General features: G+C 40.8%; 1 long non-coding RNA gene across 1 annotated transcript; it reads right to left on the reverse strand.

Annotated features, from left to right (window-relative positions):
• Window positions 1-504: 504 nt before the first annotated feature.
• Window positions 505-7756, reverse strand: LOC138684967 (uncharacterized). The gene is made up of 3 exons (XR_011324185.1): window positions 7154-7756; window positions 6874-7044; window positions 505-752 (listed from the first exon to the last, which is right to left on the reverse strand). It is a non-coding gene; the product is annotated as an uncharacterized lncRNA (long non-coding RNA).
• Between the last annotated feature and the right edge of the window lie 18967 nt (window positions 7757-26723).

Consider the following 26723-nt stretch of genomic DNA (forward strand, 5'->3'; position numbering starts at 1 on the left):
GGGAAAAAGGGCATCTAAGCGTTCAAGTTCAATCATTTGTATTTGCATGCTTACACATTCTTTTAAGATAACTGGTTACTGGCAATACCAAATGCAAAATTTCATCCCAGTTACATATGCGTTACTGTGGACACAGAGTCATCCGCCACAGTTAGCAAGGGTGAATGCATACTAAGCCCAAAAAGAAAGCCTATTTCCAGCATAATTAATATAAAGCCAAATAACTTGTAAACTAAGGTGACTGGTTGTTCCTAAATTAGCACAGAATCGCCTGGTGGGAATGCAACACGTGCAAAAGTTTGCCAGTGGTCGTGTCCATTACAAGGTGAAGGCTGCGTTACCAACAAGCACGTTTTCATCTGGCCTTAGACTTAAAAATAACAGTAAAAATCAAACACAAACAGTTATTTTCTTTCTTTGGGGATTTGGCACATGTGCTATAACAGACTTAGATGGAGAGTTCTAAAATAAATTAAGGAATGTACTTGTCAGTTTATTAATCAAAGTTTACCTGCTTCACATTACACGGAGACAAATTAAACAAGCTACCATGGTACTCAGAAAACATCTGCTAACAAAGTCAGAAGTAATGATAAACAAACTTGAGTTCCCTTTGTGGTTGATTTCCATCCAGCTGCATTTAATTATAAAAGAGCTATCAAAGAAAGCTCCCCATTAGCAGCTAATTCAGAATGACTTCAGAAGAAAATCCCAGAGCCTCCAGTGATATCTCTCCAACAACTTTCTCGTCTCTGCAAGTGATTGAGAAGAGCTGAATTAGACCAGTTTAGTGATCAGTCCTCCTGCTAACTGCCAGAGTAGAACAAAGATGATATATCTTTTCAGTACCTGTGATTGCCTGCTTTCAAAGCACTCTTATTGGTCGGACCTATAAGATCTAGCAGACCCTCTCTTGCAAGTAATTCCTGCCAAAAGCATCAGTGCCAATGAGCAATCCAGAGATAACTCTGAAAATTGCTGTATGCATTTTCTAAAGCAGAGCATCTGCTGATATTACTGAGAAAGTGAGAAAATTTGTTACTACAAGTTTTTTAATGAAGTCTCTTTAACTTTGGTATTTTTCACAATGAAATTGAAAATCTAGTCATTTATAAACATCTAATTCTGGTTTACATCAAGCAGGAATTTTTGCCTTGGTGTAGTTAGAGATGTGTATAGTCCCAGACTGATGCCCTGAACCAGCATGGCTGCACCTGAACGTTATTAAAATATAGCAGTCACTCTTAAAAAAATAATGAAAGAAAGGGGGGGAAAAAAAAAAAAAAAAGGCAAATACATCAGGGTTCCCCTGGAACTCCTCAAATTGAGAAAATTTGGTAATTCTATGGATAGGCAAACCTATCCATCAAACCAAAAAAGTGAAAGTTTTTCAAGGCACCCAGGACTACTAGCAATTTTTATAAAATTCCATAAAGTCCAGCAATAATCACAAACCCCGAAAAGGGCTTTGTGTACACACCTTAGTAAAGCACGAGCAACTTGTAGAATATTCCTATTGGAAGGTTTGGATAACAGCAAGGAGGCGAGTATGATAAATCACTGAATTTTTTTTTTTTTTCTCTCTCATTCTTTTTCTTTTAGACAGTAACGGGTGATTCTTCCCTGAAACCTGGCTGCTATCTGGCCAGCGAGCAAATATGAAATCAAAACCCCAGTGTGCTAGATACGCACAGCTGTATTTGTGCTTCTGCAGCTCCCAGAGGAAAGCACACCACATGTCGGTTGCTTGACTTAGGGTGGGTTGGTGAGGTGTAAGTTAAAAGGGCAGCTGTACACGCTGGGAAATTTTCCAGATTCATTTTCTACCAATTGCTTTAACAATGCCACAAGCAGTGGTGAAGAAGTAGGGATGCTGGGTAACACAGGTAGAAAATAGGAAAACTTTTCCTAGAGCTTATTTCTTATTCGGTCCCCAGGCTCTCTTGAAAAATCTGTAGGCACTTTATAGAGGATTTTTTCCCTGCAAGAATAAAGGGGTTGGCTCTGATTGCTGCTATTCTAAGAGGTTAAGGGAAGAAAAGACATTATTATATATCCACATGGTAATCAACCAAGGTTTCATGGAACGATTGCTGTTGATGTGGTTCTTCCTGGCTCTTCTAGAAAACAGCTTATTGGTATACCTGGCCTAGAAGTTTGAGAGCCGAAGGAAGAAAATGATAACACTGTTTAACAGCCCCTTTGTTTACGTAAACATCCATCCAAAATCTGTGTCTGATGGGGTGAACATACGGCTTTAATTTTACCCTTGGCACACGGATCAAACAATGTTGCCAATATCTATTGTTCTCCTCATAACAATATGCCTGGTGGTTTCAACATATCCTCTCCATTAGCTGGCTTCAGATCAAGCATTACTGTGTATGTGCTTGTGTCTTCATAAAACTGGAATATGGATTTTTTTTTATTTTTTTTTTTCTTTGTACCAAATGTGTAAAAAGGAACACAGTTGAGAATGGTGGTCAACCGTCCCTGTGAGTCATGAGAACAGCTCGCTTCAGATCGCGTGGTGGAGCCGACACACGGGTGGGAAGAAGGGGTTGGATTGGATTTGCAAAGCCCCGGCCATATAGCTTAGGTTTTTCAAAAACCAGAGGAAGTGGTGAGTCAGATCCTTATCCCGTTTTATCTGGGCTTTAGCAAACCTTTCTGGATTTAGTCCATCTACAAGAGGTACACAAGCCCTGCTCTGGAGCATGGACACACTAGGTAGCCATGAGAAGGGTGGTTTGGGTTGCTTTTTGTTGTTGTTCCCCCCCCCTTATTTTTTCCGTTTCGCTCCCTTTCTATTTGCTGCAGAACACCATGATAATGCTCTTTTATAAATATGCAGCTTCTGTAGAGGCAGCGTAACAGAGGAGATTGGGGTCTGGGGAACGGCACAAGGAGAAACATCAGATGGGCTCCCAGAGCCAGAGTACCTTGTCATCTCCAGGCTAATCTTCTCAGCTCCTGCCTCGGCCTCTGGATCAGCAGCACTGCTTTCTTAGGTTTCCAGCAGCAATCAAACTTGACAGTTCTCTTCCACATTGTGCTGCATTTCAGCCTGTACTTCCAAACGTTTGATCCAAAATTCACTTAACTCAATAGAAGGAATCTGATTGCCTTGAATACCCTTTGGATCTGACACCTTCTTTCCACCTGATCACTAACTCCTGATTTATATTTGCTAAATCAGTGAGAAAAATGTAGCCGCCTGATTTCTCTGCTGCCATTTTCACAGTAATGGAGAAACTCTCACTGAAAAAAAATATCACTAGTAAAGACAACAATCATATTTAGGCCATTCAGGGAACTTTATGTTTGACGATTTCTTTTATCCATGGTGTTGTGCTTTCAAAGGCTGAAAGATGATGTTGAAAGGAACTAGCTGGGAAGAGTTGGTGGTGCCCCAGCCATTTGTCCTGCCCGGAGCAGAAAGCTGCTGCCGTGGGAGGCAGCGGTCCGACACCTTTGGGTGCTCTGGAGCCCTACATATAGCATAAAAGCCTGAGCAAAAGCTTGTGGGAGCATCGGGGAAGGAGGCAGCTCTGGGAGATAACACAGTGGTGATTAGCATCACCAAAAATAGGGATCTGCAGGCCCTTTTTTCCCATGCTCTCATGACACTCCTCCTCACTGGAAGTAGTAATCTTGCAAAGCTTCAGGTTTTATTCAGTGTTTTGGTTTTCTTCCTACTGCACTTCTCTGTTCCTCTCTGACTTCAATGTTTTACCTTCTGAATGTGCTGAATCTAAGCCCAGTGCCTTGAATGATTTCACTGACCCTGTAATACTGCATACCAGCACAGATACATATCTTTTAGGTTTACTTTTATCTATGCTAATTTTGCTTCCCCCTCACATTTGCAAGTAGAAAGCAACAGCAAGGCTTCCTGTGCATCGCAGGCTACAATTTAAGGAGTTTAAGAAGAATTAGTCTAGATGCTGCTTGTGCACTCATATATATGCAGCACAGCTTTCGGTCTCATCGCTACACGTGTGCTTCAGCCTGTTCTCGACTGTCAGTGCTAACGTTTCTGTATAAACTGATTCATTAAGACTATCAGAACGTAATTATCTCTGCTGTACAGAACAAATGGAGGTTTTCCCCCAGTAATGGCATGGCAAGAGAAAGAGAAAAGGGGATAGAAGAGCCCTTCTTTTATTTTTGGAATTACTGTTTTGCTTAGAAAGCTAGACTAGTTCTAGCATTGCTCTAAACACCCTGCAAAGCCGAACAGTTACAGCCAAGTCATAAGCCTTAATGCCTGAACCCATCTAGAAGCAGAATCCTTCTTTGAATGAATCAGGTAGTTTCTGTATTTTTCTAAGTTTTTGGGGTCAAACAAAAGCTAGGGAATTATTCCCCACAAAAACACCTGCAGGAGGTGGGGACACTGGGAGTCAGCGGGAGAATAGACAGGTATGGTTTAAGCCTGATGGGGTAAAACCCCCAATGTGTTAACTTTTAAATTGTCTAATACCACAGATATGAATTTGTTATAGAATTAAAAACCTTACTTGAAGTGGCACTCATTCACACATGATATTTTGTCTAATTTTCTATTGTGTATAAAAATGCAATATATTGTAATATAAATTATAGCTGTTATTACTTTAAAAACCAATTTAATCAAGGGGTTTTGACAAATGTAACTATAGACTGCTTACGTTTTTGCCAGTATTTTATGTTAGGAGTTTGTCAACCTTACTATCAGTTTGGTTTCATACTGAAACAGCAAATTATCATCATAAAAATCCTTTTGTCCCCAATCCATGCAGTTAGTTTCAAAAATGCTTAATCCTTCCTGGCCATTGTCACATTAAGCATAGGACATAAACTGAGTTTAAATGCAGTGAAAATCAGGAGCACAGCTGTCACCACAAACACATGGGTCAAGCAGCAGAGTTACTACAGGGTTGCATTTCTCTTGCCTCTCTTATCAGTGTCCAACTCCAGAGTTGCTGGAGCTCTGCTTGGGGTGGATTTGAAAGTACCTGTGGAAAGAGGTTTCTAACCAAACATCCCTGGTCAACTCCAAAAAAGACCTGCTAGTGAGGGAATTAAAGCGATATTAAGCCAAACTGAAGCAAATGCTAGCATATAATTAACATAACATTGTCAAAGATATCTCATAGTTTAATTTTAGTGGGGAAAATATGGTATCTCAGATACCATGATATGGGTGTTTGTTCACAGCCACTGTACCTGTCAACTATTATTACATTGATGCTGCAGTGTTCCCTGAACTGTTTTGATTTCTTAACAAGAAAAGAATTTTCTCTGATGTGCCATCTGTAAGGTACAGTTTACCAAAGGAAAACTTTATCTCAAATTTTTAATAATTTTCTGTCAATTCCAATAAAATCTGATATATTTTTATAATACTTACAAAATAATAGCAAATGTGACTCACCACATGTGCCACTATTTCATTTGATATTCTTCTTCTCCCACTGACTTTTCTTTCCAGCACAAAATGCAATTTAAATGTCAACTTGAACTGAAAAAGTTACATTCCTGTGGAGATTGCTGGTGTCTGATACAAATAATTCAACTGCTTTCCCCTCCTTTACCTATTTTCTTCTATTTTAGTATCTCATTGTGCAGGTTCTAAAAATAACAAATGGTGGAAGGGATAAAGTAATGCACAGTTTGTTTACATATAAGTGACAGGACAAAATGTCCTTTCATGCCTAAAAAGGGATGGTCCCAATTCATCACATGATCCAAAGTTCATGTCTTGAATATACCAGTGCACACTGAAAGATTATGATGTCTTTAGCAAGGCCACTGCTAGCTGAGTAAAATGAGGAATATCAACCAAGGGGAAAAACGGTAGGAATAGAAAAAATAGGAACGATATTTATCTTATATTTAGCATGTGTTTGCCAATCCGGTGCCTAGGCAGCACAGAGGATGTCCACGGCACAGGAGGCGCAGGTCTGTTTTGTTCTGGCAGGAGACCTTATGCCTGGGCAATTCGTTAAAGATCATGAGGATATTTAGAGTCTTGTCTTTTGGATTTAGTCCTCATGGAGACTCTCAGGTTCCCCTAGGAAAGCTGTCATCCATACGCAGAGATGTTTGCACTCTCCACAAACTTGTTTTTCACTGGGGCAGAACCACAGGCGTTGGGCACGGGCCCCACCAGCACCACGATGCTCAGCTCGGGTTCTCCCATCTTGGACATGGCACAGGTGACATTTTCAGCTCAACCTCACTACCCTATAGTCAGGAAACAGTGACAGCAAGCAACTGCCCTGCCTTAATGCTCGAGTTCCAATCCCTTCTTTCACTGCTAAATTTGTGCACGGCTTTTTCACTTCCATAAAAATGTCCTATTCATAAGGCCAGAGAGTTTTCATGATCTTTCTTGCCTAAAGATCATTTCCTCTCTGCACTTCCTAGGAAGACTGCGGAATATCATTCTCCGCTCCCTGCAACCTTTCACAACAGGCATGGGAAACCTGGGGAAAACAGCTTTGTCTGCCGACAACAGTTAGACGTCAAAAAGTTTAGTATTGTGAAAACTAAGCCTTGAGATTTAGCCCTAATCTCTGTGTTTTAGTTCCCCAAGTACAACACTACTAGCGCTCACCAGTTTGTGAGGATATACAATAAAGACCGAGACAACGAGTTCCTCCATTATTGGTGTCATAGAAATAACTTGGACTGTTCCACTTAAGGGGAAATAAGGCCAAAAGGACTATGGTATTACAGTACACTGAGGATTCACTCCTGCCTGACTTCAAAAGGATAGACTTGTCTTAGATCAAATGTAAATTAGAGGTGCAATATGTCAAAGACACCAAAAGCACCACAAAACTTAGGAAGCGGCCTAGGGTTCAAAAGGAACTCAAAACTCACCTGGAATTGCCATGGGAAACAGCGCTGGAAAAGCTGTCTGGAAAAATGCCTTCAACAGAAGAGTTATCAGCCAACTTCCCTGGGCCCTTTGTCCCTTCTGAATACAGAATTTTGTTACAGACACACAAAATCCAGCTGTGCCACAGAAGATTTCCAGGGTCTTGATGGTATCTGCAGTGACGAGCAAGACCTGCCATCAAGAGATGTGTCACGGGAGATTTTCAGAATTATTTTCTAGTGAAACTATTGAAAATACAGGCTAGAGTCAGGTTCTACATACTCACGCTGACTTCAGGAGCCATTTGCACAACTGAAAACTCCCTCTTCTTTTCTTCCTCTGGAAATCTCTGCATCATCCACCGTTGTCATGTAACTTCTGCAGCAAACAGGTAAGGAAGAACCTTGTTAGCTCCCTGGTTTTAATTCATTCCTGCAGCCAAACCCATCTTCTGCAGTGAATGGGGGACGATCCTGCGGGAAAACAGTTTTTAGGCTACATTTTATTACTCAGTACCTGACTCTAGTTTCGATAAAGATAGATGTGTTTAATGTGTCTTGGTTCTGCTTAGATCAAGAGACCTAAAATAGGCTCTGTCACTGTGTTAAGACTCTGGATCCTGATCAGACTTGCACAAGCATTTCATTTAGTGCAGTTTGCTGAAGCTTCAGGAAAAGTGCTTTCACACAGTGGGCAACGTGTATGCTGATAAAGCTCATCTTTCCTTTTTCAACACAGCCATGAAGCTTTACGTTCTGCCTTACCACACTTTTGTCCCAAGTCACTGCTACTAGAAATTATGCAGAGAGACACAGAGTTTCTGTGGTTTTGTTTCAAGGAGTGAAGGTTTAAAATGCAAAAGAGGAGATAATTAGCACAACTCCAGCTCCAGTAAGTGGATTTCATTCACCTGTTTAAAAAAAAAAAACACAGACAAAACCCCACCATCAGCTGCACAGCATGCCCGTGGAGTAGAGTAGGTCCAACTCACGAATGCACTGCTCTTAGGTTAGCATCTCTGCTGCTCTGATGATCACACAAACAACAAAATCAGATAACCAGCAATAAATCAAACCCAATATGTAGCTGTTAGGCACAGATCCTATGTACCATCACAGACTGTTGCTCAATGGTGGAAGAGGGAAGCTCTCCTGCAGCCCCTGTATCTTCCAGGGGTTCACAGGGTTGCTCTGCTCCACGGATGGATGAAGAGCACCTCATACTGCCTCGCAGAGGTGTTGGAGCCCATAATTAATTACTGTTTGTAGAACTCGTTGAGATTGTTAGAGAAAGGCACTAGAGAGAGAGTGGTGGTGTAAATTATTACACTTGAAAACGTTCAAACTCTTCAGCCTTCCACTGCTCGCCTTCTCACAAACTTGAAGCATTTCCTTTTCTCCTCCTGAAAGAAAATCTGCCCTCTTGACACGCACAAACCATTAGAGAGGCTGTATTTACAAGCACCTAACAGTATTTTCTCAAGTTTATTTTGACATTGACTTTTAATCAACATGATGATGATTGAAAAAGCTAGTCCAATGTTTCGCTAAAAAGGAATATTAAAAGTACATTGATTGTGTCTACAAAGATATGCAATTAAAAAGTATGAGTCAAGTGCTGTTATTTAACACTTGACTTTACTTACTTTGAACTCTTGTGGCCCTGTTGTGTACATGGTTAAATGTGCAATGCTGTGTGTTTCAAGTAAATCGGCTGTAAGCAATTTTATATTTTAATGAAAATAATTACAGTTTGAGTAATATGAAGTGTATTTGAAGTATAACCCCCGATGCTACTTCCCCAGAATTAGCTGTGATATAAATTATCATGATTTATTATGGTTATTCTGTGCTTTATGCGTTTATAGGGGATCCTGGCTAGCAATGATGATTCTTAACTAACAAAGAATTGCATTTCAAAAGCAATTTTTTCTTGGATCTTCTCATCTGTAATTCTTCCCCAAAAGTGATATGATTTAACTATGCTGCAGTATGTGGTATTGCAAAGATGGCATTATTGTGCTGTCATTTTGACAGCTTACTTTAATTTACACCATTTAATGGATGAATACATTTTTTTAAAAATCTGGTGTTATTCTTTCTTAATATACCATATGCCATTGATCCCACATGCACTTCTTTGCATAAGCACACCAAATTATATAGTGGCATAAAGCAACCTATGTGTCATATACAACCTATCTTTTGAGTGACACATCAGAAGCCGAGGTCCTGTCTGTTCTTCAAGGATGCTGTGGATCCTATGACATTTCTGAGCCCTGAGTTGAAATATGTTACACAATACGTTATGTACCGATTGGCATCTGTCCACCTCAGAGATGGGCACTTTTCAGATACGCCGTACAAAAATAAATTTATGAAAGTCATTTGCCTTGCTAGAAGCAGCACTATAGAAAGTGTAAAGATTATTATAATTACATTACTGCAAAAGCTAGTATCTGCAGCAGCTGGTTTCAATTGCAACCACTATTTTAAACTATTTTGTCAAACAAAATCCCTTCCAGTTCCTAACACATTTTGCCAGCTAACAGTAACTACTCATCAGGACGTGCAAAGGTTGTACAATCATTCCTTTTGTCTTCTTTTGGGGAGGGCAGCCTGAATCATTCCTCTGTCGGGGGAATTATGGGGTCACCGACAAAAGGAACAGAGAATACACCAGTCTGATCCAGACCTGTCCCCACCTCTTTCATAAACGTACACCTCAGCTCAGCAAACCTCAGCCCAACAGAGCTTCCACATCCAACGTCCTTTATTTAAGCAACCTTCCTAAAGGAGACAGATGCTCAGGCTCCCCATACTACAAACTGCTCAGCAGTTGTGCAGCTACACGGGATGCCACTAAGCCCAAGAGAGCAAGTCCTCCTCCTCAGGAGGACCTATTGCCCCGGGTTCACGTACCACGTGAACACGTCTAACACAGCTTCCACGTCACACCTGGCTTTTATCTGCCTGCCTTGGGTTGTCCACAAAAACCTCTGTCAACGTGCTCAGCAGAGCCTGCAATCCTGGCACAGGAGTAATCTCAGTAGGGGAAAAATTTCATGATGCCTTTGGGAAGCGGTCCAATTTAAGAAAACAATTTCATGACAGGGTAGAAAGCGAGCTGATGATACCCCGAGAACTTAGCTTTATTTGGTAGACTTTTGTCCACTTTCCAAGGACGCCTAAGAGTTAAATAATTTTAAACCATAACAAAAACAAAAAAGATAGCCGAGCCGTTCTATTTTCCTGTTACAAATATTATTTTTGGACAGAAATGCTGCAAACAAAAATGCAATAAGAGCTAAAGATTTTAAGCGGGAGGTATCCAAGGTTGAAAAGGATTTTGTTGACGTGAACTGAAGAAATACAGCATACCTCTATACTTACTTAGCTCTTTGATGTTATACATGATACCCAGTATGGCATTACAACCAACCGTACATGTCATAAAAATACATAGATTCCATGTGGAGTAAACCTGCAGTGAATTAATACCTCTGTCAAGGTGTATCCTGTGATGTATTAAGCCATCCTTACTTCAAATTCCACTTCACACATTCTCTACAGCTCACATGACCAAGAATGTGCAAACATTCCAGCAAAACCAGGAAAGAGCTTATTTTAAATTCCATCACACTGACTACCAGTATGCTCGGAATAAGAAAACACATGACATATTTTGAAAATTATGTGCTTATTCATAAATGTTAATTTTTGTGGAAAAATAAATAATTCATTTTTTTTTTTTTAATGTTACTTTAAAGCAGTAGCTAGGATTTCATCTATGACTTACCTAAAAAACTGTTAGGAGTTTTGTATGACCAGAAATGAGGTATTTGCACATAACCGAGAAACAGATATTGACAACTGACACACACTTCCAGCACCTACTGAAAATTATCAAGATTTAAAATTATCTTCAGATGCCTATTAAGAAAGCTGCAGACCATTGAACAGCAGATCAAAACACTAACACAAATGTGATTTTTTTTTTTTTTTTTTTTTTTTTTACACATTAGTTTGGGCAGTCACTTCAGGTAGATAAATATTAGAGCTAAATGACAGTAAAGAAAAGGCAGCAAATGCTTACGTGTTAGCAAAGGACTTTCATTTGTAACAGGGTTTTTTGTTAGGTTAGGATTTTTTTGCAGGAGACATCTCTGAAATAGGACTTAGCATTTGCATTGGGTTTTGTTACAAGGGTAGAGAAGTTGCAACTTTAAAATCTCTGGTAGAATTCCTACAGCGTAGAAGGGGCAATGAATGACAGCTCCCTCCCCCTCCAGTGTGAGAGAACAGATGAGAAACTTTACAAGTTGGACACACGGCCCCTTGACCTGTGTGATACTGGATAGCCCTCAACAGTATCAAGCCATGGATCATCTTACGGACCTTCCTTATGTGTGTGGAAAGGACCCTTGCCTATGTCTGGGGCAGACCTCCTCCCATCCTACTTAACCTGTGGAAGAAAAAACAAAAACAAAACAAAAAATAAACAGCACAAAGAGAAAATTTACAGAAAATCGAAGGTAAACCCCAAAATATTTCCCAAACCAGCCTTGACAAGGTAAATATCTAGGCTCTTCCAGCCCTCTTTCAGGGTGGGAAAGGAGGTCTGGAAAAATGCTGCAGGCTTAGAGGCCCTGATGGAAAGGAGAGTGTTTCTGGACACGGAGAAAAGCATTGAAGCAGGCTGGAATTGTCTCATATTCGTTTCTGATGGATTTAGTTGGTCAGCCCTCTTCCTCCTTCCGTACAATACACACGCACTGATCTATAACACACACATATGGACACCAGCATATAGGCAGCAAATGCCAGATCAGATATAGTAAGAGTAAATTTAAGAGGTTATAAATGTTTTTTCATAATAGTATGTATTCGATATTGTCACTAATGTAAGAGTCCGCAGACATAATTTGAAAGCTTTTCTCCTCTCTTATATGATCATAACACAATGAAGGAAAACCATTTCAATTCGACTTAGTAATGACTGTGCTGCATTGTCGTTAAAAGATGATTAAAAAAAAACCAAAACAACTTTCATTTTGAATCTCTAAGGACAACCACTGCCATAGCGAAAATTAGTCAAAAAAGTCCACTCCTGCCATTAGGTCATAAAAAAGTGAAACATTTTCAGTGGGAAGGAGGACCTGGGGGGGTACCGAGAGGACCGTGATGTTGTTGGTCCAGCACATACTGCCTCACATCCTGGGGGAGACGGAGGTCTTGTGAAATCAGTTCGGCAGCTGCGTCCAACCCCTTTTCATGGTTTTAAAAACAAGTCTAGCATTATATATTTGCAGGGAGCTTGCCACAGAAGCACTTTGTTCAAAGAGAGAATGAGATTTGCTTTATCAGGTAACACTACCGTCCTGCCTAACGTGGCACATGAGGAAAGAGATACTTCCTTAAAAACATTCAAAATGCCTTTTTTTATGCCACCCACGTGCTCAGTCATTACTTAGCCATCCTGAAAGACAAAACCGCGCGCTGCTTTCGCGTTCTGCAGAGCATCGTTACCCCTCGCGCTGCTGGTGGATGTCTGCGGAGGAATAACACCGTCAGCCGGTTGTTCGTCAGCCGCTGCGAAGCTGCCAAACGCACAGAGCCGGATTTCCCCACGGCCTCCCTTCCCTTTTCGGCGCAGAGCTCAGCACACTGAGTGCGTTTTGGGTGTTCAGCTCAGTAAAAAAAAAAAACCTGGCCACAAGATTTAGAATCAAAGGCACTGAGTTTCTAACCCTGCTGAAAATCTGGCACTTGCTGAGACTTTGGAGTACTTATGGTCAAAATATGGCCATAATCACTGAAATAACAATTGCCATTCATAATCCGCAGTGCTCACTCACACAAATAGTTTCATTGACTTCAGTCACAGGAAATACTAATTTTGTCTGACACTGGAAAGGACTTCTAAGACCTAGAAGACAACAATAGCATAAATATTATTAAGACAGAGCTATCTTCGTGCAGCCATTAAGACTGTATCACTACAGCTTCAGTGGATACAAACCAGAATCAGTGATAATTCTATGAATATTTCTGCATCACCTCACCAGTGTGTGGGAGCAAGAGATGGGCTTCTTTTATTCCTTGGAAAACATAAAGAAGCGAAGAGACGGTAAAGGGAAAGATGGAGGAGTTCTCAGTGAGCGTATAGTAATGTATTTTCAAAGCACAAAACAGTGACACGGTGCCCAAGAAAAGATAAACAAATAATTGCTTTATGAGTTTTTGTTTTGTTCAATCTCAAAAAACAGTTGCAAAGTTGAGATACTCGCCACTTGAGTTTTAAAATGACTGCTCTGGGATGGTCCCTCATTAAGGGATTGGCTCTATAATGCATCAACTAATGGACCAGTGTGCATCATCAGCTGGATGATAGATATACTTCACGTCAAGCATATGCTCCAGCATTTGCTTATAAAGCTCTTTTGAACATAGGCTCAGGGTCCTGGGTTAGACCAGACAGAGCAGTCTTACAATATTTTCTTAAAGTATTGCCCAGCCTTGGAAATATAGCTTCGCGTCTTGGATTCTTCTCATAAAGTGAAAAGGGCCATGTGTCTTGTAAAGACTAGCCCCAAGGGAACTGAGGTAAAGTATTTTTGTAGCCTTAACACAAATTTTCCTTGTGTTTATGGGTTCATTATTTTAGTGGGTGTGTTATTTCAGTGTGTTTTTCTGCTACTTATTTTCTATCTTTTTTACTGCTCTTTTTTTCCGTCTTTTTTAAATAAGGAAAATGGACTCAACAGATGATGTAGAAGTCTTTACAGAAGGGCTACTGGTTTTCATTTCTGTTTCCTGAACCTCAAATAGTCACGCACTTAATATGCTCAAAGAACGTTTCTGTAACATTATAATATTAAAGTTACTGTTAATGTCTGGTCAGTGGAAAAGCTACCCATATGAACAGACGTGACAATTTCTAGGCATCCATTTTCTGTTAAATGGAGTTAAAGAGTTAAGACAAAATGAATTAAATACAACCAACAACAGAAAAATTGTTTCTGATTAGCAGGAAAACCCAGGATTAGGATGCGGCTACTCTGTAATTGCAAAATCTGATCTTCAGTAATATCTGGCAGGGTAGAAGGGAAAAAAAAAGCAGCGAAAGCACTGAAAATTAACACTTAGCTCTTTTAAGGTAAATTCATCTGAAGTACTGGTCTGGAGTTGGTCCCTACACTGGGAGCAACCTACCTCTGCAGCAACATGTTGAAATTGGTAGGACAGATACCTTCCAGCATGTCTGTCTAGCCTGGGCAGTGCATTTTTCACAAAAGTGCCATTTTCGCTTGGTGCCAAAGGTGGGTGAATTGGCACAGCTTCAACCGAAACGCACAAAGACAGCAGCTATTGATCAAGCATAGCTAAACCGATGTATTTTCTATTCTGATGACCCATCCAAATTTCCAGTTTATTAATTATCACATTTACTTTACCTAATGTCAACTCACTTGCCAGATCTGTTTTACTGGTAACTTTTTTGCCTAATTAGCAGTAATTTGCACATTAACTGAGCCTGTAAGTTCCACGTACAGTCTGTGCTTAGGGATTCCAGCAATCACCAAGTTGTTGGTCAAAGTTTTGAGAAGAAGTAATGCTTAAGTAAATTCTACGAGCCATCACCCTAAGGCAAAATAAGTTCATGGTAGGGATGACTGGGTAAAATAATAGGAAGCCTGAAGCTTTTCTCAAACCTCAAGCAAAACCTCGAGCCAAATCTTTTACAAGACGTGAAGTTCTTTTTTTTTTTTTTAAGCTATCATAGCCTTTTGTTCTGTGCCAGAAAAAAAAAAAAAAAAAAAAGAAATACCAAAATATCAAGACAAAAGGCTATTCTTGGATTTACGACATGAGAAAATCCAGGAAGGACAGGAGACCTCACGAGAAAGCCTGTTTTCACAACATTTTTACATAGCTTTCAAAGTGTGTGTGTACGCAGGGGCATAAAATGGTACGTTGAGCTAACAAAACAAAATGTACCATAACACGAGGAGTTACTTTGCTTACCAAGTCAAAATAGCCGGTACAATGCATTAAAACCTGGCAGAGCCCTTACGTTCCTGTCCCATGATGTGCAGGCTACATCTTTGGTGAGAGCCTGTTAACATCGAGTTATCCAGTGCTCAGCAGAGCCATGGCTTTGCGCAGAGCAAAGTACCACAGAGCTCTCCTCTTTCAGCTGGATGTATCTCAAATGCTTTTTTGATTTCATTCAAATATTTTAAAAGTACGATGGAGTGCGATACGTACATGGTATAGGCATAGGAAAAATTCAAGATGACAGGCAGAAGTATCCTCAAAGGAGAACAGATAGGCAAGTTGCAGTGGTTAATGTTTTACCGTTTAAACAAAACAAGAAATGCAACAAAAAAAGGAAATGCAATAGATTTAACACACAGAACAGTTTGGTAAGAAACACAATATATGATTGACTCAGCGGAAAGCAGACTAGCATCAAGGAATACTGCTTTATTGGATTATTTTAAGGGGCAACTGATGCCCCTTCTTCCCCCACTCACAACTAGTGCAACATGATTGAATTTGCCATGGACATGATTGGACTCAACATGGACCAAAAAAAGGGTACCCAAAGCACATTGTAGAAATTAATTAAGAATGTAAAGTCTATCACTCATCATTCCTCTGCAGTTAAATTTCTCCTTTGGTTTCCTTCGGGTTTTGGGGTCTCAGAGAAAGCTCAAGTTTAAAATTGCCCTCTCACACAGGACTATACATTGCACTCGACCTATCTCACGTTATTTCGGCTGAAATACCTCAGCTGTCATGAAATAACCTAATTCTGCTTGCAGGCCCTCTTGATTAGACAGTCCTTGTTGAATGAGATCTAATTAGTGGAAAACAAGGGAGGATATACAGAGGACATTGGCCCCTGAAAAAATTGAAGTGGCAACCAAAAGTGTCTCCCTGCAAATGTTTTGTACTACAGTTATAAGCCTTTCATCCTACAGAGACCAGCCCTATGAATCAGCTCAAAGTTTGAGTAGGACAGCCCAGCATGGGTTAGAAATGAGTTTTTTCTGGTGGTCAGGATCTGGCCATTGAGCTGGACAGACTTTATCATCCCTTCCCTTACTGAGAGATCTTCTGAGCCTGGTTTTCACACCTGGTGTAGGGCTCAGGCAGCTGTTGCAATCTGGCCATGTGGGACAGCAGCCTCATAAAAGTGGATATTGGTGTACTTTTCATACAGCCATCTAATAATTTTCCTCGAAGAGCACCCATGTGGGAAGCTGCTCCTCATTGTGGTCTAACAATCTAACCAAGGGTTAAAATATTGATCCTTACCTAGAATATAACATAGCTTGACACGTTTCATTGAGCATGTGGTTCTCACTTCAGTTCCAACGCACTTCTCTGAAAAGTAAAAACAGAACAAAAAACTTAAGATCGCTACTAATGCATAAACTATATCTAAGTAAAGCAAACTAGCAGAGAAAAGAACGTTTTTTATTGTTAACACAATAGAAAATTAAACACCAAACTTTAAATAAATTGTGCCATTCGCTTTTGCAGCAGCAAAAGAGTTTATTATTTCACTATTTCATCTCACCTTGTGTCATTAAAATATAGGACACAAGTAGTAAAACACAAAGTAAATATGCACATATCTTTACACCATGTAGTGTAGCTATAAATCTTACTCTTTGATAACAGCTGTACTATAGCAATCATTTGAGTAGTGCAGCTGCCACAACAATATCAAATTTTATAGTTAAAAAGCAGTCAAAACTTTAATGGTACAGTGGAGGTAGATATATATTGTGCTATAAATAAACATTATCTAATGAAGAAATGAAACATGTTTATTTTTCCTTGACATATCGTTCAATATCATATATCTTTGCTCCTGCAAGCTGCTATAATAGCAGCCGTTATACTTCAGCATGTATAACAACAAAGTCTGTAGTTGTACTAATTATATTGGATTTAAATGAGGGATGGGAGAACTTCAGACAACGTGGCCTTGCAAGCGAGGCCTTCATTTCATTAAAGCAGTATCTTAAAATGTTATCAGAGTTAACATGTGCTGGCAGAGGTTCTGAAGTGTTTGGGAATGCAGTGAGAAATGAGTGGGTTTTCCCCTTAGACGATGACTTCTGCTGTATTTGTCTGACATGGTGTAATCGATCTGGTGAGCAGGAGACCATGAGAACCGACCTACTGGTTCAGATGAGCAGTCGCTGCCACATTATTCAAAATCATGAAAAACTTCTGAAAGGATACAAGAACACACAGGTCTAGCAGAGGCAGACTCCTGTCCCTCCCAAGGCAATACGTGCCTCAAACAGTCTCCGTGAACTGACTCTGGTTTCTGGGATTACTGGTGTGCTCACGTTGAGCCTAGGGAAGGAGTGACAGAGCACCGGTGGCACTTATGGAGATGTTCACCTTGCTACTGCACAAAGAGTGAAGGAGGACAGGGAGCGTGGAAGAGATCTTCAGCAAACATGCTAGAAACGTCTAATTTTGAAGAGTCCACAGACTATGATTCCTCATACTACATAAGGAAGGGACCCAAAACATTGTCTAACATTCAGGTGTGTGTTTCTGCAAGGATTTTCACTTGAGTTCAGAGTGAACTTCTGGACAGATACCTCCCAGTCCCTTTTACCCACCACATCAGGAGCCGCTGCAAAGAGCTACCTGGAAACCCCACACTGGGTGCCCTTGGAACAGCACTAAAATGCAGGTTCCCACCAAGGGCAGACCCAACGCAGTCCAATCACTAACAGGGGGTCTGTCCATGGGACCACACTAGTCTCAGCCCAAGGCTAACCCCAAAACATAAACATGGTGGTTTTGAGGTCCTCAGCACCAGCTACTGTCCTCTTCAGATCCATCCCTACTGCTCCACTGCTCGCTAACATAGACATAGCCTCAGGCCACTAAAAATAAAAGATCAAAGACTACAACTACAGTATGTCACAAGATGAGAGAGATAAGTGGGAGAGAGGGAACAAATATCCTGGGTTCCTGCAACACTAGGGAATTTGGCAAGTAAAATTCATCAACTCCATTCTTCTAAAAATCCTCCTTGGGAAGCTGTGCTTCCCCTCTTCACATCAGAAAAATGATGCTAGAAGCATCCTTGCCAGAAGGGAGATTACCATCTTGCCTGGAGTTTGCCTCCTGTTCAGCATGGGTTTCTCTGAAGGTGACACACAGACTCCCTGGTGGGAACCGCGGTGACCCACGGGAGCCGATCCATTGGAGATCAAATCCCCCCCAAACAGCTTACAGCAGTTAAACTTTGTGCGTGCCCACCATCGGAGATCCTCAGGGTGCTTTCACTTGCCATCAGCAGTGCATTTATCTGAAAAACCCCATGAGATGCTATAAAATAAACCCAACAGCTGTTAGCAGAAGATGACAAATCCTAGATACCTTTTTGTCACATTGCAACCTATACAATTTACTCCATGTTTACAAACAAATTGCTACAGAAAAATATTAAGTCCTGGCATTTAGAGAAGCTCTAGAAATTACTCACTCCCCTGGAATTCTGCATGACAAATTAAGACTATGTTTCGACTCCTAATAAATGTAGCTAGAGCAGAGTTTCATAAACATTCTTGAGATTTCTTCTGTAACAGCTTTATTTTGGCTCCCCACTTTTCCTGCTTAAACAAATGGAAAGGTTGGCTGATATTGTCAAAATACAGCACTTCTCATGAACCAGGAGTCATTTATTAATGTAATTTATTGAGCCTGCATTGTAAAACATAAAATCATATTTCGGGGGGGGGGGGGGGAAGGGGGGGGAGAAATCCAAACAAATTCATTACCCTAAGCTAAGATTATTTTCTTTTAAAAGACAAATTATTGCAATTGTGGATTCTGTAAGTTAGATTATGTGCTTCCAGAACCGGCCTTTCAGAGGCCAACAGGGTAAGTTTTAATGAACCGTGCGATGTTGGGTAAGAACAGAACAGATGTTTGCACAACCATCAGGTAGACCTTTGTTTATATAAATACGCCACAGTAGATAATGCCTAATACCTTTCTCATGGCTTAAAATAACCTTCCCACTAAAAACACAAACAGGTTTTTTCCCAGTTGTGAACGTGCTTAAAATCTAATTAATACACAGCCGATTGCAAACCCACCAAACTGCTCACACAGGGTCGGACCTGTCATCCAGCGTCACCTCTTTCATGACACAGTCTTAATCTCCTCCTTTGTCGTTATATTGCAGTTTTTGCTCTAAAGGTTTCTGCACTAAAAAAGTGGGAAGGTGAAGCCATAGTTCAATTCAATTTATTTTTATATTGCCTCTCATACAAAGTCTTTCAAAACGCTTTATAGTGAGAGATAAAATAATCATATAACACTTGCCAGAATTCAGCATGGTGACTTTCATACACTCAGGGTAAAAGCTATGTACCAAGCAAAGTAAAATTTAGAAAATTTAGAAACAGAAAGAACATTAATAAATATGCATTGTTTCCACACCAATGAGATGAGAAAAGGGAAACAGATCCCTGTTATGGTATGTTCACAGCCCTTCCTTTAGGTAGGAAGGTCCCTCCCAGCTCTGCAGATGCACGGTGAGGACAGCAGAGCTGCTGGAAGGGGTGAAGGCATCACCCAAAGGAGTCCTCTGCAGCTGCGGTGGGCACAGAAACACAAGTCAGTGGTTTCCCCCATATGTAAAGCACAATTTCCATTCAGAAAATGAGAAAACTTTAGCCTGTCTCGAGAAAGGAAGGGAAAAACTAGCGTTCATCGTCTAACAAACACAATGCAGGAATAGCTCCGCAACCGGGGAGAGAAATGTTTCTGCAAAAGAAGAGCCTATAATAGGCAGCAAAGCAAAAAATGTTTATGGCAACACCATTATTGTATTTAACTTAAATTATTTATAAACACTCAGTGCCCAAAACATGACTCTCCATTAAGTAATGCAATTATTTATAAGGATAAACCTGGAATCAGGTGCGTGCCATGCATTGGCAGTACAGTGCAAGCAGCAGCCTGTGCACAGGGACAGAGCGTGGGCTTCATTTACCCCGCTAAACCCATTCTCATCGAGTCTAGAAAACAGGCACAGAAAAACTGCCTCTTGGGCTCCTAAAGTAACTCTACCCCTATCTAAACAAGACCTGAATATCAGAACACTCACCCAGTTTACTCCAGTATAACCTCAAGCAGCACGGGAAAAAGATGCTCCCCAAACCACCCTGATGATTAAACAAAGGGTGTTATAAATTCTGTGATATAGTCTTAAATTGTCATCCTAAAAGTTTACTATATCTTTGAGGCCCATCATTGCAGAAGCCTGGTAAAAGAGCATTTAGGAAAATATTTGGACAACAGCTAATATTTCTTCCTACCTATTTGCTTGCCCATGCTGCTCAACCCAAGTCACATCTTTATAATGCACAGTAAGAAAACACAATATATAGTAACTCATTTTCTGACCTTTTAATATTTCTGTCATTGATTGTCAGAAGTGAGGACTGCTCTCTATCCTAAGGTGATGGATTATTTAATTAACTATTGACCTTTTCAGTATCAGATGTTGACAATGAATGCGCTCCTATGTAAGCTGCCTCCTCCGGATGCTGTTCAGTTCTCCATTCCACGTTGATTTGTCTCACATTTTGGTTTTAGGCCTAACATTTCTATTGCGTTCGATTAAAAACAAGTCAAAGTCTCACATTTAGTCAGGTATACTTTTATGATCCACTGCTTTGCGTTTTCTTTTGAACACTAGCTGTTCAATTCCATATAGCAGAATTTATATAAATATTAACAGACTTAAGTCTTTCATAGATAAAATAATTTCTCCTGCTTACCTATTAGGTTTCTGGCATGCTTTCAGGACAACTTCTTCTGCACCAGGAGGCAAAGAAGCCAACACAGAAAGGAAAATTGCTCATCATCTGTGCACACGGGTCAAGAGAAGTCACAGACTGAAAACTGTAGGAATCATTTGATATTACATTTTGCCTTTGGGCCCAGCAAAGACTCCAGCCAGGAACATGACATTTATACTGATCACCTTTAAAAAGCAAACATTTCACTACTTTCCCACACGACAGGCAACACGAAGCCTTGTTTACACATAAGCAAACTGACTTAAGACTTTTTCTCCCCAAAACTAAAGAGAAAGGATCCAGATCTTCATCCTGGAGACCTGGGATCCCAGTGTTCCACTCTCAGCGATTACATATTCAGCTACAATCTTTTTTATAAGCAAACAAGGTATTTTCCTCCACGAGCATGTTGTTGGAACTGAACACTGAACAAATGATCCATGCTTCCAGGTTGTCAGAGAGATTTACATGTGACTACACAGCAGTTTGGGTATTCCACGGTGATTTCTCGCCAGGGCTGAGCAAGCTGATTAATCTAACATATTCCTGGTAGAAACTGTCCAGCATTTCTCCAGAAAAAAAGTTTGCAGCCTGGCACACCTTTACAATAAATATCCTCTGCTAATTTCGTCTATTCACTTACAAAACACTTTTTTTGCCAAACCCAGTACCAGACAGAGGTTTGGGGGTTTTTTTTTGTGTGCTAAACGGTCATTAATATTTTTTCAAAGCGTTCCACTTCCTTAATTATTTTAGTAACTATCTAACCATACAATCGCTTCATAGGAATAAAGTCCATAAAGTATCCCCGCACCAGCAAAGAGCAACAATTAAAAAATTTCCAGAAGAGCTGTTTACAACAAATCGTCGCGTTCCCCTCATTTTTTTACTCTTTTTCTGTCTGTGAAATTAGCAGCAGCACACACAGCAGTAAATATTCCTGCCGCTGATGGATTTGGTACGTGGTTTTAATCAGAAGCTTTCCTTTTGCATCAATCAGCTTTCCCCATAACCTAAGAGAGACCCCTACATGTGTCATCAATATACCCAGATAACGGAGTTATAAGTCTGATTTTTTGTGATGTTAATGCAATATTATGATAGATATCTATTAGCAGGGAGAGTGGAGTAGCAGACAGACTCCAGAGCCTTTGACAGCGGCTGCTCTTTCTTTGTCAGTGTCAATCCACGCCGGAATCACAGGGAATGAGCGAATGTGACAGGAGAGGACCGCACCAATTATGGATGAAGGGATACTATCTACTCCCACTGGTTGATGTGATTTATTCGACGGTCCTTCTGCATTTATAGAACAGCAGATTGTAGCTGCTTATGAAGTGACAAATAGTGCTCAATGACATTGACTGACTTGTCTGATCAATTTAGCTTGTCTGAAAAGTAGCCGTGAATTGCTGTCCTCGTTGAATGACGGTACGAACAGTCCCGGTTCAACTTTACCGACGTGAAATCTCAAATGTCATTAGAAAACTGATAAAGATGACTCCCTTCAAACAAATAACACTACAGTCCTGTACAAGGAATGAAAAATAGCAACCTTTCCTATAGCTTTGCTTTGAAATGCACCTCACTTAAAGAATGTTTTGTCTTTGAGACCCTGTCAGAGGAACGTTTTTATTCTTTTATAAGTTCTTGAATATTTGATATATTTTGCTGGAGAAGCAATGTATCTGACGAAGGGGAAACAAGTGGAGTTTTCTTGCAAGAACCAACAAAGCAACTTTTCATGTTTTCTAGTAAAGTTGCCAACTGTCCTGATTTTATTGAGCCTTGAGTCATTAGATTCATTTTTAAATTCAGAGCTCCTGGAATCTGGTGATGATGTAATTCAGCTTTCATGTTAAAATCAAGAAGAAAAAGAAGAAAGGAAAATCCTGGCCTTGTGGTCAGAGAGCAACTTGAAAATGTGATTTCAGTGAACCCGGTACAATCAAAATCCAAAAGAAATTAGAAGCCAACTTAAAAATGCTGAGGGGTTTTGGTTTTTTTGGGGGGGGGTCTGAGAAGTAATCTTAGGACTACAGGAGCCTGCCAGGACTTTTTCACACTTGGGGTTGACAGCATGGGAACTTCTTAGAAGTCTGGCTCGTTTTGATAGAGCTGTTGTGTTAATAACCTAATATTGAAAACTGTCAAAATTCCAGTGGCTGGTAGCCCTTCTGGCAGAAGGACCTGTTAAATGCGAAGAGGTGGCAGAGCCAGGCTATTGGGTACCATATAATTCTCACTGCTTTTAGTAAGCCTCCGCACGGCCCTTCTAATAATGCTGGAATTACACGATAAGGTGTTACTCGGCATCAGTAAAGACTGTACAATAGGGCCTTTAAACAAACATTGAATTAAAAACCATTGAGAAACTGTTAACAAATTGTATTTTATCTAGCATTAGATTAGTATTTTTATAAAGTCATAATGTCATGCTACACCTTATAAATAATACTTATGGTATTTCTTATATGAAGCAGGCACAGGAGTTGCCTGCAAATGGTAATTCCATGTACAAATATATACAAACGTGTGAGTAGGTCTACACACACATATCGATATATATATATATATATGTATGGTCACACATATGTATAAATCAATGTCTGCATGTGGGGGGTGCATGTGCGCCGTTCATTATATATTACAATATTAAACTGTTATCCATGCACAAGTATATTTATGTATATATTTCAATTTATTAGAGCTAGGCAGTCCTTTACAGACTTAATAAAGAGCACCAGCATTATAAGCCAAGAACCATTTTTCCCTTTCCCTGTATTATTCAAATTTATTAAACAATATTTCACATTTGTTTGACACAATGTCAAACTCGGGACTCCTAAAGAACTGCTGCAGCTTTGGAACTGTTATGCTTTCTTGGACTTTAATCATTTTTGGCAAGGCTCCATTTCCTGTCAGAAAGTGAAACAGCTTAGGAATGTCATTTTCACGAAAGAAAACAGAGAGAATCCGAGAGGAAGTTCTCCTCCACTCCAGAGCCCCTAAGATACTCAAACACACTCGCAGGAGGGCTGGAATACATCAAACATTAGCAGAGGGAAAAGGACACACTTTTCCCACATTAAAATACATGGATAAAGTTGAACTTTTGCTAAAAATAGTTCCCATGACTAATCCTATTAAGTTTTTAAAAAATTGGGCCGTATCTCCCTTGAAGTCAAATTGTTTTTTAACTTCAGAATGACATTAGAAAAAGACTCTAAAGTGCCTTTGCTTAAGTCAAAGTCCCTGGAAGATTATTTTTTCTTCTCTTTTTTTCTTTTTTTTTTTTTTTTTTTTTAAGTGAGATATGAAAAATGAGGACAGAAGCACGGATCAGTCTTCTAAAAGGGCAATTTACCTATTGAAGAGGTGGGGAGTATCAGTCTCTGCCAGATCATCACTTATGATTTACTTTTTAAAAGAGAGGCTCCTTAAGGAGAGAGGAGGTTGAAGGGAGCAGATTAAAACTAACCCTTAGCTCTGCCAGCTCAGTGCCTACAGAAGCTGAGCACGGCCGCAGGGGGAGACGTGTATAAAGCCCTGCAATGCTTTTGGGCAAAAATCACCTATTTTCTTCGTTCAGAGGGATACTTATATAAAAACCACCTTGACTACTTATTGTGATGAGGAAACAAGCAACAGCCAGATGGATTTTGAGAACACAACCCACACCCCAGCAGGAAAAAGGCTCCACTAGCAAAGTTAGCAGTTCCCACCACATCTTGGCCACATTGGCAGTAAATATAACTAAGGACTTCTGACAACCACCAGATCCATGTACGGTTTATGAATCTTACTCGAGGCTCGTCTGGGTGGTTTTCTATCAGACCAAACACTTTGGTTTTATTCCGAGGTTTACGCCATCCTTGTTTGTTTGTGCTAACACACTAGTCAGGAATCCCAAGCTATGGTAATACTACAGTTGTTTCAGAGGGAAAGCAGAAGGAAGCTGGCTGCAAACGGAGGCAAGAATCCATTTCTAAAGGAAAAGCCATTTGCAGCAGGACACCGAGAGAAAAAGGATGTTTAGCTCCTTCAGGGAATTTGACCTAAATCCAAACAACGCTCATACACAGGAAAGGCAGGTAGGTTTGTCTGTTGCACTTTCCCTAGAATTAGGTTAAACACCAAGTGGTGGGATTTTAGGAGCCTTACAAATGCCTTAGCCCTGTTTGCTTTGGTTGCAGTGTGTGCTTAACTCCGTGTGTTACAAACCCCAGTGGGGCACACGCTGCCCTATGGACCGGTGTGCAAGCCAGTGTTTCGGTGAGCCCAAGGTGGGAGGACATCCCAGCTCCGTGGTCCACAGGACCCAAAACACAGGAGCCCCAGAAGAGAGCATCCAGCTGGCAAAAGCTGAGCAAAGCGGGTGACGTGTCTTCAAGGAAAAGATGAAATCCTAAAGGGAAAGAACGTGACCCATACATGTACTAGGAAGAGCACGCATGCTTCTAGCTCAGGCACGAGAAAGGTCAGGATTTGGCGTTAATGAAACCCTTCTCCATTTGAAGCACTGGAGAAAGAGGTTAGAGAAGGGAGAGTAAAATGAAAATAAATTAATGAACTCACTTAGCAATAAATCTGCACTTTCTACAGTTTGCTCTTGGATTTTTCTGTGACTAGATGAGCACAGAGCACAAGGGGATGAAGAACGGAGGGGTCACAAGAATTGTCTACTTCCATAAACCTTCACAGCTCCTGGTTTAAAAGCATCCTCCATCTACCTTCTCCTCAGCACTGAACGGGGAGTAAAAGCAAACAGCATAAGCACGCGTTCAAGTTTCTACAGGTAGACGCACACAGGCATGCCCTTAGGGACGGGAAAGAGCAGAGCAGGTTATGGTAGGAAAAGGACCCCCCCCTTACATGTGCTTTTTCTCTCTCTCCATCTCTCGGGCAGCCTGGGTCAGGTACGATCGGGTGGTCCCAGCATGTTACACACACACCAGGAGACTGTAAAAACTCTCAGCGTCGGCCTACATCTGCTTGCATTGAAGTCATCCCCTCCACCCCCGCTTCAGTGGCAGCGGAGTTAGGTCAGTACCGAAACACTTGTGAACGCGTCGCTCGCCACATTGCTCCTTCCCACCCCCCTGAAGCCCCTCCGGCAGAATTGTTTTCCTTTCTGCCCCTAGCTGAGCTTTCATGGTGCTCTCTGATGTTCCTGCAAGGAATAACTCGTTCCCCCAGCCCAAACCTGTGCAATAGGTACCTTCGGTCTTCCCACCACACCACTGCCAGTCATCCCGACAGTATCTTCTGCCTCGGACCAGCTTCGCTGCTGAATCTCTAATTCAAAACTAGCACATGGCGTTTGTTTGTTGTTAAAAGTATAACTTTGTGTTTGCACTTATAATAACATCTTGTAGCAAGTTAGTCACTGAGGAACATTTCCAGTCATTTATTTTCCAGCACAGACTACAGGTTTCCATGGCTATATTCCACAGGAAAGAGAAAAAAAAAAAAAAAAAAAAAAAGAAAAGAAATTCCAATTTCATGTGTAGATGAAATACTTCAAAGTCTCAAACACTCAAGCCATCACTAACACATGCAATAATATAAACTGGAATGAATTTTCAGGATGTAGTAGGCTAAAACTCAGCTTTCGGAGTGGCGGGGTTGAAGTGCACTTTGACACCGGCCCTCCCCGGCCCCCCCCCTCCCCGCACCCACTAACTCTTCTTTACCTCATCTCCTTCTCATGCTTGGCCCCGTCTGACAGCAGCTGGCAATCACCCATTGACACCGGAGCCCGTGACTTTGTCCAAGCTACAGCTCAGCCTGCACTTCTGACCCATGCGCTCCAACGGCCGTAGTGTCAGTTTATATTGTAAACCCACGAAGTCAACTCGTTACATGTTCCTCCAAAAATCTCTCCGTTCCTCAGCACCGACTCTTCATTCAAACCCATCTTTAACTTCATGGTGCCGTGTATGCTTCCCTACTCATTAAGGCAAACGCTGGCCCTCGGTTTATCTCAGA

This window comes from Haliaeetus albicilla, chromosome 4, assembly GCF_947461875.1.
Source record: "Haliaeetus albicilla chromosome 4, bHalAlb1.1, whole genome shotgun sequence".
Taxonomy (NCBI): Eukaryota; Metazoa; Chordata; class Aves; order Accipitriformes; family Accipitridae; genus Haliaeetus; species Haliaeetus albicilla.